This window comes from Oncorhynchus clarkii, chromosome 4 (genome assembly GCF_045791955.1).
Source record: "Oncorhynchus clarkii lewisi isolate Uvic-CL-2024 chromosome 4, UVic_Ocla_1.0, whole genome shotgun sequence".
In the NCBI taxonomy this organism is placed as follows: domain Eukaryota; kingdom Metazoa; phylum Chordata; class Actinopteri; order Salmoniformes; family Salmonidae; genus Oncorhynchus; species Oncorhynchus clarkii.
The window spans coordinates 34,034,506-34,050,168 of NC_092150.1; the positions used below are offsets into that span (position 1 = coordinate 34,034,506).

At 40.6% G+C, this 15,663-nt stretch overlaps 1 protein-coding gene across 1 annotated transcript in view; it reads left to right on the plus strand.

Moving 5' to 3' along the window:
* Positions 1 to 15,663, plus strand: part of LOC139406745 (receptor-type tyrosine-protein phosphatase F-like) — a 453,529-nt gene that overhangs the window by 218,374 nt on the left and 219,492 nt on the right. The gene's annotated exons all lie outside the window — the stretch shown is intronic.

A 15,663-nucleotide genomic window follows, 5' to 3' on the forward strand; every position in this document is an offset into this window, starting at 1 on the left:
TGTGCTGACTGTGGTGTGAAGAGATCTGTCTGCTATCACACCCAATCCCTAAGGTACCTCTACAAGGTGTGTGTGTGTGTGTGTGTGTGTGTGTGTGTGTGTGTGTGTGTGTGTGTGTGTGTGTGTGTGTGTGTGTGTGTGTGTGTGTGTGTGTGTGTGTGCGTGTGTGTGTGTGACTCCAACACAGTGAGTACAGTAGCTACACCTCTTTCCCACTGCATAATGATACTACACTAGACCGAGCAGAGCTACCATCGTCCTAGATAATGTCCTAAGATGCGTTCTCTCCGCAGGGAGCACAAAACACAATGTTTCCTTGCCTCATTTGGTTTTATTGCCGGGCTCTTGCTATAACAGCTTCTCTAGATGCACTGCATGCCAATGGAACAGTCTGTCTGCCTCCTGGCTCCTGTAGAAGATACAGTAAGCCATTTACCAGATGGTTCTATCCAAAGTGACTTACAGTATAGTAAGTGCATACAGTACATTGTTAGAACCATAAAGCTTACTAAACATGAATCATTTTTAGTACATGTGACTGTGATCCCTGCGGAAATTGAACCCATAACATTTGTGCTACAGGCTTACCAACTGAGCAATACAGGACTGTGAACGCATGCAGCTTGGGCTACTGTACTGTCTGTTTATACTACACCCCCATGAGTTCAGGTTCAAAGGTCATTGGCTGTGTGTACTCTGGAACAAGAATTGTACAACTCTGCCCAGGCCAACCCTGAGGGGTCCTCAGACAGCAGTGTGTGTTTTAGGCTGGCAGTCATATTGGGGAGCTTTTATGTTGATCCATTCCGTTTGGTCGTTGTGGATGTGCTAGAGATCCGCCTGATCTTTACAAAATCCAGATTATCTCTCGACTTTTCATTCTGTCTGATTATATATTCTAAAGAAGGGATTATTATGTTGGATGCCACTGTACTTTGGAATAGTTGGTGTGTAGCTAGCAGTTCAAATGTGGAGAGGGAGTTGTAATTGTACTCTATTCCTAATACGTGGAATTGACACCAAATCCTCCAAATCTGGCTGCCATTTTAACAAACATATGCCTTGAACCAAGCATCTGCCACTAATGCAATCAGTTAGACAGCTTAACTCTGACTTCTGATAAAGGCTACACGACTGACTGAATCCAGACAGATACTCTCCAGAAATACAGGATCGATAAATGGTGTTTTACTGAGAAGGTGAATCGTGTTTAAGCTCAAATTGAATCTATTTATGATTAAATGGTGATCATACGATTAAGTATTTATTACTTTGGAGACAGCGGCCCCTGAGCACTCAATATGCATGGCGAGCTCGCAAACCCCTTACACGGATCTGAACACATAATGTGTTATGAAACATTGTAGGCATGGTCAATTGTTTTACCTTCAATATGTACACAGTATTTTTCTCCCCTTTAACTGGAAGTGGCACGTCCTTGAAGAATGTATATAGGAGGCAAAACGTTCCTCTCTCTCTCTCTCTCTCTCTCTCTCTCTCCCTCTCTCTCTCTCTCTCTCTCAATTTCAATTAAATGTGCCTTATTGGCATGACGTAACAATGTACATATTGCCAAAGCTTACTTTGGATATTTACCATTTGAAAGTAATAAGAATCAAAATGCCACAGGTACAACAGTAACAACAATAACCAAGGGTCAAAGTAACCATACATTGAACAATAACAGTAAGCATACCGTAGAGGACATGTGCAGGTTGATTGGTCTGTCAGACACTGTCCCTCATCTTATGGCAGGCAGCAATGTAGTGCGCTGCCAACCCACAGCTCTGTGCGTCCTCCCCCAACAGGACGGGTAGCCTATCCTCATCAGAGACGTCTTTGAAACCTTGAATAAGGGTTTCAAATTTGGGGAAATGACACTCTCTAATTGTTTTATATTTTTGACATTTTTTCAGGAAATGCAGCTCTGTCTCAGGTTCTGCTGTTGTGCGGTGGTTGCACAGCCTTTCCTCACTGAGCCTGTACTCTGTCAAGGTTTTTCTAAAGTTTTTATCAGTACTATGGTCAAATAGTTTGCCATGGTGTACTGTCGATTTAGGGCCAGATAGCATTGCTATTTTGCTTTGTGCTTGTGCTTGTGTTTCCCAATAAGCAATGTATGTTTGTTTTGATTGTGTTGTAATTAGTTTTATTCTGATTCATTGGATGTTCTGGTACTGAGGCTTCAGTGTGTCAGTAGAACATGTTAGTGAACTCAGCCCCAGGACCAGCTGGATGAGGTGACTCTTTTCTTTGCTCAGCTCTTGGCATTGCAGGGCTTGGTGATGATATGAAAGAGGGTCACTGTATTTCAGATGTTTCCAAAGCTTAATTGCTCTTTTTTTAGTTTTATTATTATTGGATATTGACCTAATTCTGCACTGCATGCATTGTTTGTGGACATGTAGGGGAATCTTACAGGATTTCAATGCGGTGTTTGTCCCATTTGGTGAAATCTTGTTTTGAAATAGACCCCACACCTCGCTGCCATGAAGTGCAATTGGTTCAATGACACATTTAATTTGTTTTAGCCAAATTTCAATAGGTATTTGAATTTGTTTTTAATGGCGTAGAATGCCCTGTGTGCGTTCTCTCTCAGATCATTCACAACCTCATTAAGGTGTCCAGTTGAGCTTATTATTAAACCTAAGTAATTGTAGTGTGTGCAGTACTCTTTATGTTTTGTACCAATTGATAACTTTGGTCTAATTCCCTGAGATCTGGATCTTCTCTGGAAAGTAATTATTTTAGTATTTTTGGGGTTTACTGCCAGGGCACAGGTCTGGCAGTACTGCTCTAACAGGTCCAGGCTCTGCTGTAGGCCATGTGCTGTGGGTGACAGCAGGTAATGGTAATCTGCGAAGAGTAAGGATTTAACCTCAGAATTGGGGAGACTAACACCAGGTCCTGAGGATGTTTCTAGAATAGTGGCCAATTCGTTGATGTAAATATTGAAAAGTGCAGAGCTCAGAATGCAACCCTGGCGAAGGCCCCGCCCCTTCTTAAAGAATTCTATTATTTTCTTGAAAATGTTAATGCTGCACGTATTGCCAGTATACATTGATTTAATTATATCATATGTTTTACCACCTACACCACTTTCAATAATGTTGTAAAACAGTCCTGTATGCCAAATAGAATCAAATGCTTTTTGGAAGTCGAGTGTATATGTTGGTATTATTTTGGTGGACATGTTTATCTATCAGGGTGTGTAGGGTGTAAATATGATCAGTCGTGCAATGTTTTGGTATAAATAGAATTTTGCTTTTACTCAAGACATTGTGCTTATTAAGGAAGTTAAGAACTCTTACATTTATAATACTACAGAAAACCTTCCCCAGGTTACTGTTCACACAAATTCCTCTGTAATTGTTAGGGTCAAATTAATTGGGGTTATGAGTCCTTGATTCCAGATGTCAGGGAAATAACCTACACTCAGGATCAAATTAAACAGTTTTAATATAGCCAATTGAGTTTGAGCATCTCATTTAGGATGCCATCAGGTAGGTCCACATGCTTTTTTAAATTTGAGGGCCTCAAGTTTCTTCTAGAGCTCCTGGTCAGTAATTGGGGAGTCCAATTGATTTTGATTGTCCTTTATAGCTTTTTCTAATCCATTCAACTTCTCATGAATTTGGCATTGCCCTGCGTTTGTGTCAATTTGGAAGGTGTTGTAGTGTTTTAAAATGGGTTGTCCATATGTCACCATTTTGTATCGCTAATTTCTCTTGTTTCAATTTTTTTGGTGTTTATGGACTCCTCAATTAGTGTCAGCTGCTTGCTGTTGCACTGTGCTTTTTTGTTTCTGAGTGTACTTTTGTGGAGTATTAAAGTCTCACAGTAATGAAGGCGTAATTCATCATTATTTGTGCCTCCATGCTTTTGGTAGGATAGTGTTCTAAGTTTTTTTCCTTATAATTTTACAATCTGCAACAAACCAGTTGTCATCTGTGGTCTTTTTTTTATTTCTTTTTTTTTAATCAATTTCAGTTGTGCTTCTTTTGATGTTTTGCCTGAATATATAGTTGATGTTTTTACTGCTAGATTGATGCCTTCTTTACTGTGAGTGAATGTGCTATCCAGAAAGTTATCTAAGTGTTTGGATATTTTGGTTACATGTTGCTTTTTGGTATTCTCCTGTGCTGTTCTGTATGATGTTGTACAGCTTACTGTGTGGTTGTTTCCATGTCTGTTCTTTTGAGGAACAACGTAGTTTGGCTCTTTCTCTCTCTCTCTTTGTATCTCCTCTTTCTCCTCTCTCTTGCTCTCAGCTTTCTCTCTCTCTCTATCTCTCGCTTCTCTCTCAAATCTCTCTCAATCTCCTCTCTGTCACTCTCTCTCTCTTTCTCTCTCGCTCACAAGTCTCTCGCTCTCAAATCTTTCTCACCTAACTCTCTCTTTCAGCTGTCTGTATCTCCTCTCTCTCCTACCATCTACTCTCTCTCTCACACACACACCTCTTTCCCTCTCTCTCTTTCTCTCTCTCTAATCTCTCTCTCTCTCTCTCTCTCTCTAGAATTGTTAATCACCCCCAACCTGCATTCAGAATGACTGCCGGGTAGGGAAGATTGAATACTGAGACTACCTCAATCATCAAAACAGGAACAACCATCTCAGTAACTAACGGGTCCAATAAATCCAACTACTAACAGATTTTATTAGTTTAGAAATTGGTATGTTATTTATCTTATTGTAGCATAAAATTAATCAACCAATCAATGTAAAAAAAAAAACAGATATAACAGTAAAACAAACCATTCTGAAAATTATCCCTGCAATTAAACAGTTATTGGTAGTACCTTATCCCTACACGCAGAACCTCTTTGTAACCCTTTTTTTGTAAGAGTGTATCTCTTCTCTCACCTCTCTCTCTCCCTCTTTCTAAAAAAGAAGACATTCAGCATAGTCACAGGGTCACGTGTGACTGTGGTGGAGAGAGAATTCACACCTGTCAGTCATATAAGCGTGGGGCTGAAGGAGAGGGAAAGCAGAACACGTTTTTACAAGCTAAGCACGGTTTACATTTAGAATGTCACGACCCAGGGGTCAGGATGTTGTGACCATACGAAATAAATAGCTAAATAATGGTGTGAACTCAACCTCTGTCCCCCCACCGCATCCCGCAGACTGAGAACCTACGTCACCACTGCTGCGACTCTCTCTTCTCTCCCTCTCTCTCTCTCTCTCTCTTGCTTGCTCACACTCTTTCTCTCTCTCACTCTTCATGTCTTTCTCTGCTCTCTTTTCCTCTTACATTGTATTTTAAAGGGCAACCTTGTCCTCCTGAATACTGCCCCCTCCCATCCCCGGTCACATCACCTTCCTTCTCTTTCTATACTACCTAGTAGGACCACTCCTAGACAGACATTTTGAAGTTGTTGTTGTGACACTGTGCCAGTCGAAAAATATTGATTCAACCCTGCAGTTGTTTTTATTTGAGGACAGATATAAGAGTGGAGGTAGCTGGCAGACCGACAGACAGTGGTATATCTATCCTGTCCCTTAGTCTGCAACTCTCCCCCAGAGACTGGGCTGTGTTCTTGTTTCTTTTAGTATTGGTTCATGGAGGCGGAAGTGTAAAACTCGGTTCCCCAGTGGAATTACACACTATTGCCCATGGTGGTGGACAAGCAAATGAGCAAATCAAATCTAATTTTATTGGTCACATACACATGGTTAGCAGATGTTAATGAGAGTGTAGCGAAATGCTTGTGCTTCTAGTTCCGACCGTGCAGTAATATATACAGTGGGGCAAAAAAGTATTTAGTCAGCCACCAATTGTGCAAGTTCTCCCACTTAAAAAGATGAGAGAGGCCTGTAATTGTCATGATAAGTACACTTCAACTATGACAGACAAAATGAGGGAAAAAATCCAGAAAATCACATTGTAGGATTTTTAATGAATTTATTTGCAAATTATGGTGGAAAATAAGTATTTGGTCAATAACAAAAGTTTATCTCAATACTTTGTTATATACCCTTTGTTGGCAATGACAGAGGTCAAACGTTTTCTGTAAGTCTTCACAAGGTTTTCACACACTGTTGCTGGTATTTTGGCCCATTCCGTCATGCAGATCTCCTCTAGAGCAGTGAAGTTTTGGGGCTGTTGCTGGGCAACACAGACTTTCAACTCCCTCCAAAGATTTTCTATGGGGTTGAGATCTGGAGACTGGCTAGGCCACTCCAGGACCTTGAAATGCTTCTTACGAAGCCACTCCTTCGTTGCCCGGGCGGTGTGTTTGGGATCATTGTCATTCTGAAAGACCCAGCCACGTTTCATCTTCAATGACCTTGCTGATGGAAGGAGGTTTTCACTCAAAATCTCACGATACATGGCCCCATTCATTCTTTCCTTTACACGGATCAGTCGTCCTCGTCCCTTTGCAGAAAAACAGCCCCAAAGCATGATGTTTCCACCCCCATGCTTCACAGTAGGTATGGTGTTCTTTGGATGCAACTCAGCATACTTTGTTCTCCAAACACGACGAGTTGAGTTTGGAGTTCTATTCTGTTTCATCTGACCATATGACATTCTCCCAATCTTCTTCTGGATCATCCAAATGCTCTCTAGCAAACTTCAGATGGGCCTGGACATGTACTGGCTTAAGCAGGGGGATACGTCTGGCACTGCAGGATTTGAGTCCCTGGCGGCGTAGTGTGTTACTGATGGTAGGCTTTGTTACTTTGGTCCCAGCTCTCTGCAGGTCATTCACTAGGTCCCCCCGTGTGGTTCTGGGATTTTTGCTCACCGTTCTTGTGATCATTTTGACCCCACTGGGTGAGAACTTGCGTGGAGCCCCAGATCGAGGGAGATTATCAGTGGTCTTGTATGTCTTCCATTTCCTAATAATTTCTCCCACAGTTGATTTCTTCAAACCAAGCTGCTTACCTATTGCAGATTCAGTCTTCCCAGCCTGGTGCAGGTCTACAATTTTGTTTCTGGTGTCCTTTGACAGCTCTTTGGTCTTGGCCATAGTGGCATTTGGAGTGTGACTGTTTGAGGTTGTGGACAGGTATACTGATAACAAGTGCAAACAGCTGCCATTAATACAGGTAACGAGTGGAGAACAGAGGAGCCTCTTAAAGAAGAAGTTACAGGTCTGTGAGAGCCAGAAATCTTGCTTGTTTGTAGGTGACCAAATACTTACTTTCCACCATAATTCGCAAATAAATTCATTAAAAATCCTACAATGTGATTGTCTGTCATAGTTGAAGTGATGATGAAAATCACAGGCCTCTCTCATCTTTTGGGAGAAGTGGGAGAAGTGGGAGAACTTGCACAACTTTGCCCCACTATACAGTGCCTTGCGAATGTATTCGGCCCCCTTGAACTTTGCGACCTTTTGCCACATTTCAGATTTCAAACATAAAGATATAAAACTGTATTTTTTTGTGAAGAATCAACAACAAGTGGGACACAATCATGAAGTGGAACGATATTTATTGGATATTTCAAACTTTTTTAACAAATCAAAAACTGAATAATTGGGCGTGCAAAATTATTCAGCCCCCTTAAGTTAATACTTTGTAGCGCCACCTTTTGCTGCGATTACAGCTGTAAGTCGCTTGGGGTATGTCTCTATCAGTTTTGCACATCGAGAGACTGACATTTTTTCCCATTTCCCATTCCAAAACAGCTCGAGCTCAGTGAGGTTGGATGGAGAGCATTTGTGAACAGCAGTTTTCAGTTCTTTCCACAGATTCTCAATTGGATTCAGGTCTGGACTTTGACTTGGCCATTCTAACACCTGGATATGTTTATTTTTCAACCATTCCATTGTAGATTTTGCTTTATGTTTTGGATCATTGTCTTGTTGGAAGACAAATCTCCGTCCCAGTCTCAGGTCTTTTGCAGACTCCATCAGGTTTTCTTCCAGAATGGTCCTGTATTTGGCTCCATCCATCTTCCCATCAATTTTAACCATCTTCCCTGTCCCTGCTGAAGAAAAGCAGGCCCAAACCATGATGCTGCCACCACCATGTTTGACAGGCCTCTCTCATCTTTTGGGAGAAGTGGGAGAAGTGGGAGAACTTGCACAACTTTGCCCCACTATACAGTGCCTGGCGAATGTATTCGGCCCCCTTGAACTTTGCGACCTTTTGCCACATTTCAGGCTTCAAACATAAAGATATAAAACTGTATTTTTTTGTGAAGAATCAACAACAAGTGGGACACAATCATGAAGTGGAACGATATTTATTGGATATTTCAAACTTTTTTAACAAATCAAAAACTGAATAATTGGGCGTGCAAAATTATTCAGCCCCCTTAAGTTAATACTTTGTAGCGCCACCTTTTGCTGCGATTACAGCTGTAAGTCGCTTGGGGTATGTCTCTATCAGTTTTGCACATCGAGAGACTGACATTTTTTCCCATTTCCCATTCCAAAACAGCTCGAGCTCAGTGAGGTTGGATGGAGAGCATTTGTGAACAGCAGTTTTCAGTTCTTTCCACAGATTCTCAATTGGATTCAGGTCTGGACTTTGACTTGGCCATTCTAACACCTGGATATGTTTATTTTTCAACCATTCCATTGTAGATTTTGCTTTATGTTTTGGATCATTGTCTTGTTGGAAGACAAATCTCCGTCCCAGTCTCAGGTCTTTTGCAGACTCCATCAGGTTTTCTTCCAGAATGGTCCTGTATTTGGCTCCATCCATCTTCCCATCAATTTTAACCATCTTCCCTGTCCCTGCTGAAGAAAAGCAGGCCCAAACCATGATGCTGCCACCACCATGTTTGACAGTGGGGATGGTGTGTTCAGTGTGATGAGCTGTGTTGCTTTTACGCCAAACATAACTTTTTGCATTGTTGCCAAAAAGTTCAATTTTGGTTTCATCTGACCAGAGCACCTTCTTCCACATGTTTGGTGTGTCTCCCAGGTGGCTTGTGGCAAACTTTAAACAACACTTTTTATGGATATCTTTAAGAAATGGCTTTCTTCTTGCCACTCTTCCATAAAGGCCAGATTTGTGCAGTATACGACTGATTGTTGTCCTATGGACAGAGTCTCCCACCTCAGCTGTAGATCTCTGCAGTTCATCCAGAGTGATCATGGGCCTCTTGGCTGCATCTCTGATCAGTCTTCTCCTTGTATGAGCTGAACGTTTAGAGGGACGGCCAGGTCTTGGTAGATTTGCTTGATTACACACAGGTGGATAGTATTTATCATCATTAGTCATTTAGGTCTACATTGGAACATTCAGAGATCCTCACTGAACTTCTGGAGAGAGTTTGCTGCACTGAAAGTAAAGGGGCTGAATAATTTTGCACGCCCAATTTTTCAGTTTTTGATTTGTTAAAAAAGTTTGAAATATCCAATAAATGTCGTTCCACTTCATGATTGTGTCCCACTTGTTGTTGATTCTTCACAAAAAAAATACAGTTTTATATCTTTATGTTTGAAGCCTGAAATGTGGCAAAAGGTCGCAAAGTTCAAGAGGCCCCGAATACTTTCGCAAGGCACTGTATATATTTATGGATAAGCGATGGCCGAACAGCATAGGCAAGATGCAGTACATGATAAAGAGTACAGTATATACATATACATATGAGATGAGTAATGTAGGGTATGTAAACATTATATAAAGTGGCATTGTTTAAAGTGACTAGTGATACATTTATTACATCCCATTTTTAATTACCACCATAGAGCATGCTCATGTCATGGTATTACTGTAGTTCTCTCAGTGTTGGAGGTTTATCAAAAGCTTTCTCAATTAGATTAAGATGAAACAATTCACTGTCAAACAGAAGGCATATATCTCTCATTATATGAGCCTCGAGAAGGCAAGAGAGAGAGCGCCGTGGCTGCATTATCAGTATGGCTGTGTCTAAGGAGGGTGTAATTCTTTCTTCCACTGTATTGTCTGTGTGTGTGTGTGTGTTGTGCAATAGCATATCCCTCCTTATGGATACCACTCACTGTGCTGTATACACGCAGCACCCTATTAGAGACAACGGTTAGATATGGAGTGTTGTTTATGATGATGATGGCGGGGATTTGAATTATATTTTACTTTATGGGATTTGTCATAGCTCTAGCATGGTGGGTTTAGGGCTTAGTATAGTTCCAATGTACAGTATGACATAAAGTATATGTGTGCCTCTTGGTTAAACAATGTGAGTTAAACTAGTATTGATAGCCATTGTTATCAATGGAGCCAATTTACCTACAATAAATAGTTTACACACTTGCTGTGTCTGAATACCCATACTTGCGTCCTAAATAATAGGCTGTTTGAGTGTACAAAAAAATAATGGTTAATAGTATGCACCATTTCAAAAATATAGTATACCTAAAATTCTTGAATGTCATAATATTTTGGGCTTTGAGAACGGCTGTTCAATTAGATATGGGGATGCGCTATCGAAAGAAAGAAAAATACGGAAAAGAACACAATTGCGCATTGACGCATTGTCAGTATGCGAAAATTGAGTATTTGAATTTTTGAAAATCGAGTATGGTTTAAATTCCTGGATGTTATACTAATTTCAGCTCTTCATCTAGTAGAATTCGATGCACACTTTCCCACAATGCTTTGGAATAGGTGGGCTGTGAGTGATAGGGCCTAGTTCTCTTCAAGCAGCCAAACCACAAAGCCAGGCTATATAATATGGAAGATGCCGAATAGCAAATCTTCTATGTGCAACCGATGTGAAATAGCTAGCTAGTTAGCGGGGTGCGCGTTAATAGCATTTCAATCGGTGATGTCACTCGCTCTGAGACCTTGAAGTAGTTGTTCCCCTTGCTCTGCAAGGGCCGCGGCTTTTGTGGAGTGATACAGTAGGTAACGATGCTTCGGGTCCCTGGTTCGAGCCCAGGTAGGGGCGAGAAGCTATACTATTACATATAGTGGTGTACAAATGTAGGCTAAGTTGGTTTTGTTCTCCCTAAAATGATCCCAGGTATTGCATCGTAGGCTACATCTTTGAAAAAATAAGTATTTTTCTATCCAATGTGGATTTCTGTTTTCTCATAGCAGAGTGTTTCTAGTTCTCTTAGCCTTCGTCAGAGCTTTTAAACAAAGTACTAAACCATATTTTATTTCTGAATGTATCGGCACTGGGGATTCGGGATGTGGCTGCGTTACTGATGTCATGTTAATCAGGCCTTTTGATTTGAACATATAGATTGTTTTAGTTTTGCAGTCTAGGCTACCTATTTAGTTATTTAATTTATGGATCAAGCAGCAGTCATTTTGATGTCATTATGGTCCAGCGGTTCTGAATTTGCAATGCACCCGTCTATCCACGTTTTTCTGTGCAATAGCCTTTTGATTTGAACATTTGAAAAGTTTGAGTGTATGTCCTAGGCTATTTGATTGAATGTATTTACAGCTCTTTGGTTTCACTAATAAATACAGTGGCATCGGAAAGTATTCAGACCCCTTGACTTTTTACACATTTTGTTACGTTACAGCCTTAATCTCAAATGGATTTTAAAAAAAAATCTGCTGCAATCTACACACAATACCCCATAATGACAAAGCAAATGTATTAAATATAAAAACAGAAATACTTTAAGTATTCAGACCCTTTGCTATGAGACTCGAAATTGAGCTCAGGTGCATCCTGTTTCCATTGATCATCCTTGAGATGTTTCTACAACTTGATTGGAGGCCAACTGTGGTAAATTCAATTGATTGGACATGAAAAACAATGACATTTCTAAGTGACCCCAAACTTTTTAACTGTAGTGTAAATATAATTTATATGTCCAAAAATGTATGTAGCATCTACAGACTGCCCCTTTAAGTCTATCAAAACTGTGTGAGTTTGAGTATTTGTCCATTAGGCCTATGGATTTTTTTATCATTATGATTTAAATTGAGCAATAAAATATCCACTTTTATTCCCTAGGCTTGGATCTGCCCTATGCATCTGTTGCAAGAGTGCATTTTTCACTGGCTGTCCACTGATTTCAAAAACAATGATTGATAGGCAGCTTAAACTTTTTGAATTGAACCATTATTGGGTTCAAATACACATGTCGATTTGTAAACAGCCATCCACAGCAACCTCAATCCGTAAGGCGCAAATAGCTAAATGAGAGAGCAGCAGTGTGATTCACATCAATGCACTAAGTAGATATCAATAATAAGTGATATCCGTATCGCCGTAGGCTACACCACTGCTGTCATCCTTACCTCCAAGCATTTATTCAAGTTGGATAATCTTTGGATGCAGACAGCAGTCGCACCATTGGAAGACATAGTTAAGAACTGTAGCCTACAAAAGCCTATTCCTGCTCTTTTCCCGTGATCCATCAAACACATTTGGTGTGTCATCATAGTGGTCTCTGACTTGGAACAAACTTAAACGTGCACCTTTTTTCAATGCTGATTTGAATGTCCTTGGGGAAACAGAGAAGTATCAAATATTTTGTTGCTCGCAAACATCCTTTCTGAATGTAAAAGTAATTACTCAAAGTAATTATCTAGTTTTTCAAAACTATCTGTAATCTGATTACAATATTTTAGCTGGTAATATAGCGGATTACATTTACCGTTTTTTTGTAATCCTTTACTCCCCAACGTGCTCCATTCCTATTCTATTCAGAGTTTAGAAAAATGTATTGAATTCTCGGCCCGGTCCAACCTACTCAGCCTGTCAGGAGCCACTACTGTGTTGCGGTTCTGGTACACTGCATCCTTTTTACTAAACGGTTGGTGCTAAATAATATGCGACGATGAGTACATAATATGTAGTTTAAGTATGTAATATGCTATTATGGGTGTCGGATAATGCCACTGTCTTCAGCTGTATCCACTTAAAGTGAGAAGAGGTGTTATGTGCTTTGAATGACTCAACTCACAATATTGTTTCGCGCAAGCTCGTGTGTGTGTGTGTGTGTGTGTGTGTGTGTGTGTGTGTGTGTGTCTCTCACATAATACCTTGTGGGATGTGTTGTATGAAGAGCAGCCACAGACCACAAACCACATGAGAGGAACAATAATGGCAGGGACAGGAGCCTGCTATGGGATCATCTCAGGATATGTCCCAAATGGCAGCCTATTACCTTTGCGCTACACATAGGAGATAGGGTGCCCTATGGGCCCTGGTCAAAGGTTTTGCACTATGTAGGGAAAGGGGTGCCATTTGGGAAGTAGAGTCTACGGAGCGGAACATGGTCGACATTACATCATCACAGGACAGCATAGAGCGGTGAGGAGAGCTCAACGCTCGCTTAGGGTCTCTGTCAGAGTTACAGCAGTGACATAAGCGCTCAGTTTAGGAGAAACGCTGACGCCAGGAGGATCTTTTGGGGCAGGATAAAAGGGAGGGATTGCGGGAGGGGAAAAAAGAGAGAAAGACGGGTGGTAATTACACTACAGTCGGCTATGTCTCACTACTCCCTACATCTAGCACCCACACATCACATTTTATTTACCCTCTGTGCCCTTTCCTCATCCTACAAATACTGTGGCTGTGTCATAAGTGTAACCCTATTCCCTTAATAAATCAGAACTTTTGATGAGACCCCAATGGGCCCTGATCAAAAGTAGTGGGCCCTGATCAAAAGTAGTGCACTAAGACACTTTCTGTAACTGCACCCTAACACAGAGACTGACATACAGTACACAGCCCTCCTGCTCTCTGAAAACAGGCCAAGGGCAGGCATAGCTCTGCATAATGCATCTACTGCTAGGAACACACACACACACACACACACACACACACACACACACACACACACACACACACACAAACAAGCTAGAGAACAATAGGCAGAATACTACACACTAAAAAAAAACTATTTTGGAACTAAAGAAGGTTCTTGAGAGTGATGCCATTTGGGAACCATTTTAGGATCTCTAAAGAACCATGCATGGGATGGTTCTTTGAATAACCATACAAAAATCCCAAATCAGAAATGTTTTAAGACAATACAAGACATAATTCAAAAGGCCTTCTTTTGAGGGTCTAGATTTACCCTAATATAGTGGTCTGAAACTCATAGTTTACAGGCCCCATCTGGCCTGCAAATCACATTAGGAACACCTTTCTAGTATTGAGTTGCATCCTCTGTTGTCCTCAGATCAGCCTCAATTTGTCGGAGCATGGAATCTACAAGGTGTCGAGCATGAAAAACCCAGCAGCGTTGCAGTTCTTGACACACTCCAACTAGTGCACTTGCACCTACTGCTATACCCTATTCAAAGGCCCTTAAATCTTTTGTCTTGCCCATTCACCCTCTGAATGGAACATGCACAATCCATGTCGTAATTGTCTCAAGGCTTTAAAAATATTTTATTTACCTGTATCCTCCCGTTCATCTACACTGATTGAAGTAGATTTAACTGGTGACATTAATAAGGGATCATTGCATTCACCTGGTCAGTCTATGTCATGGGAAGAGCAGAGTGTAGCTGGCAAGCAAATCAAACAATATTTGGATGTAGCCATTTAGTTTATCCCCTGAAAGTTAGCTTGTTAACTAGCCATATTGACGTGATCTGTTATTAGCTAGCTAGCCAATTTGCCGAGGTCCATCAATCAATGTAGCGTAGCTATCATGTCTGTCAGCTGCAAATGTGATTATTAAACACTCTTAAAAACATTGTTGAAAAGGGGACAATGTAAGCTAACTTCTCTTGGTAGGCCTACGAAAAAAGTACATTTGGTCTACTTGCTACTATGTTTAGCCAACTGTACAACATTTCTATAAGTAGCTTGCGAAGTAAACATTATCAGTACATCGGCAAATGTGCCCTTTTGCTGCTTGACAGGCAGAGCTCACAAAGGATGGGAAATTAACTTTAACCAATCATACTTTTCAGGTATAGTTCACTTTTATTTTATATCACTCAAATATCCAATTATCTATCTGAAATTACACGATCAATTGATGTTTACTGATCATGAAAAGCATGCAGTTACGTGCTGTATAACTCAGATGATAGCGCTAAATATGTGATATTTTTTCCATGGAATAATCAGAAATGTGTAGTTCTGATTACGCTCTTTAAAATGTGATTATATTACAATCAAATTACGCAGTTGTCAATGGTTTTAGCAGAGCTGGGGGTATCCTTGCCCCCCAGCAGGCAGATTGAACGCTCAACCTCCGCTTGGCATGACTCCAATGGTCGGGAACAGTACTGTATGAGACTACCTTAAACATCTAAACTTGAACAACCATTTAAGTAACGGGCGCAAAACGTCCAACTAACAGATGGCATTGCTTTGGAAAATGTATGTAATGTATATCTGAATAGCATAAGAGTAATCAATCAATCAATGGATGTATATGCAAAAACATAGATATTGAAACAACAATACTAAAAATCAACCTGCAATAGATCATGCTAGGAAATATGATAATGACAGGCATGGTTTTGGTTCAACTCTGGTTATTAACACAAACACTGAGATTATTTTACACCAATAGGGTTCATTTAATGCTTTACAGTGTTAATTTAACTCTTGACACTATAATTTGTTGCCATAACACTGCACAGCTGATTCAAATAACCAACTCCATTATCAAGCATTGATTAGTTGAATCAGCTCTGTAGTGCTAAGGCAAAAACCAAAACGTGAAACCAGAGGGAGGGCAAGAACAGCGTTTGGGAAATCCTGTCCTAAATGACAATCTATTCCATATTTAGTGCAATACTTTTGACCAGGGCACACAGGGCTGGTTTGTTCAGGCATGA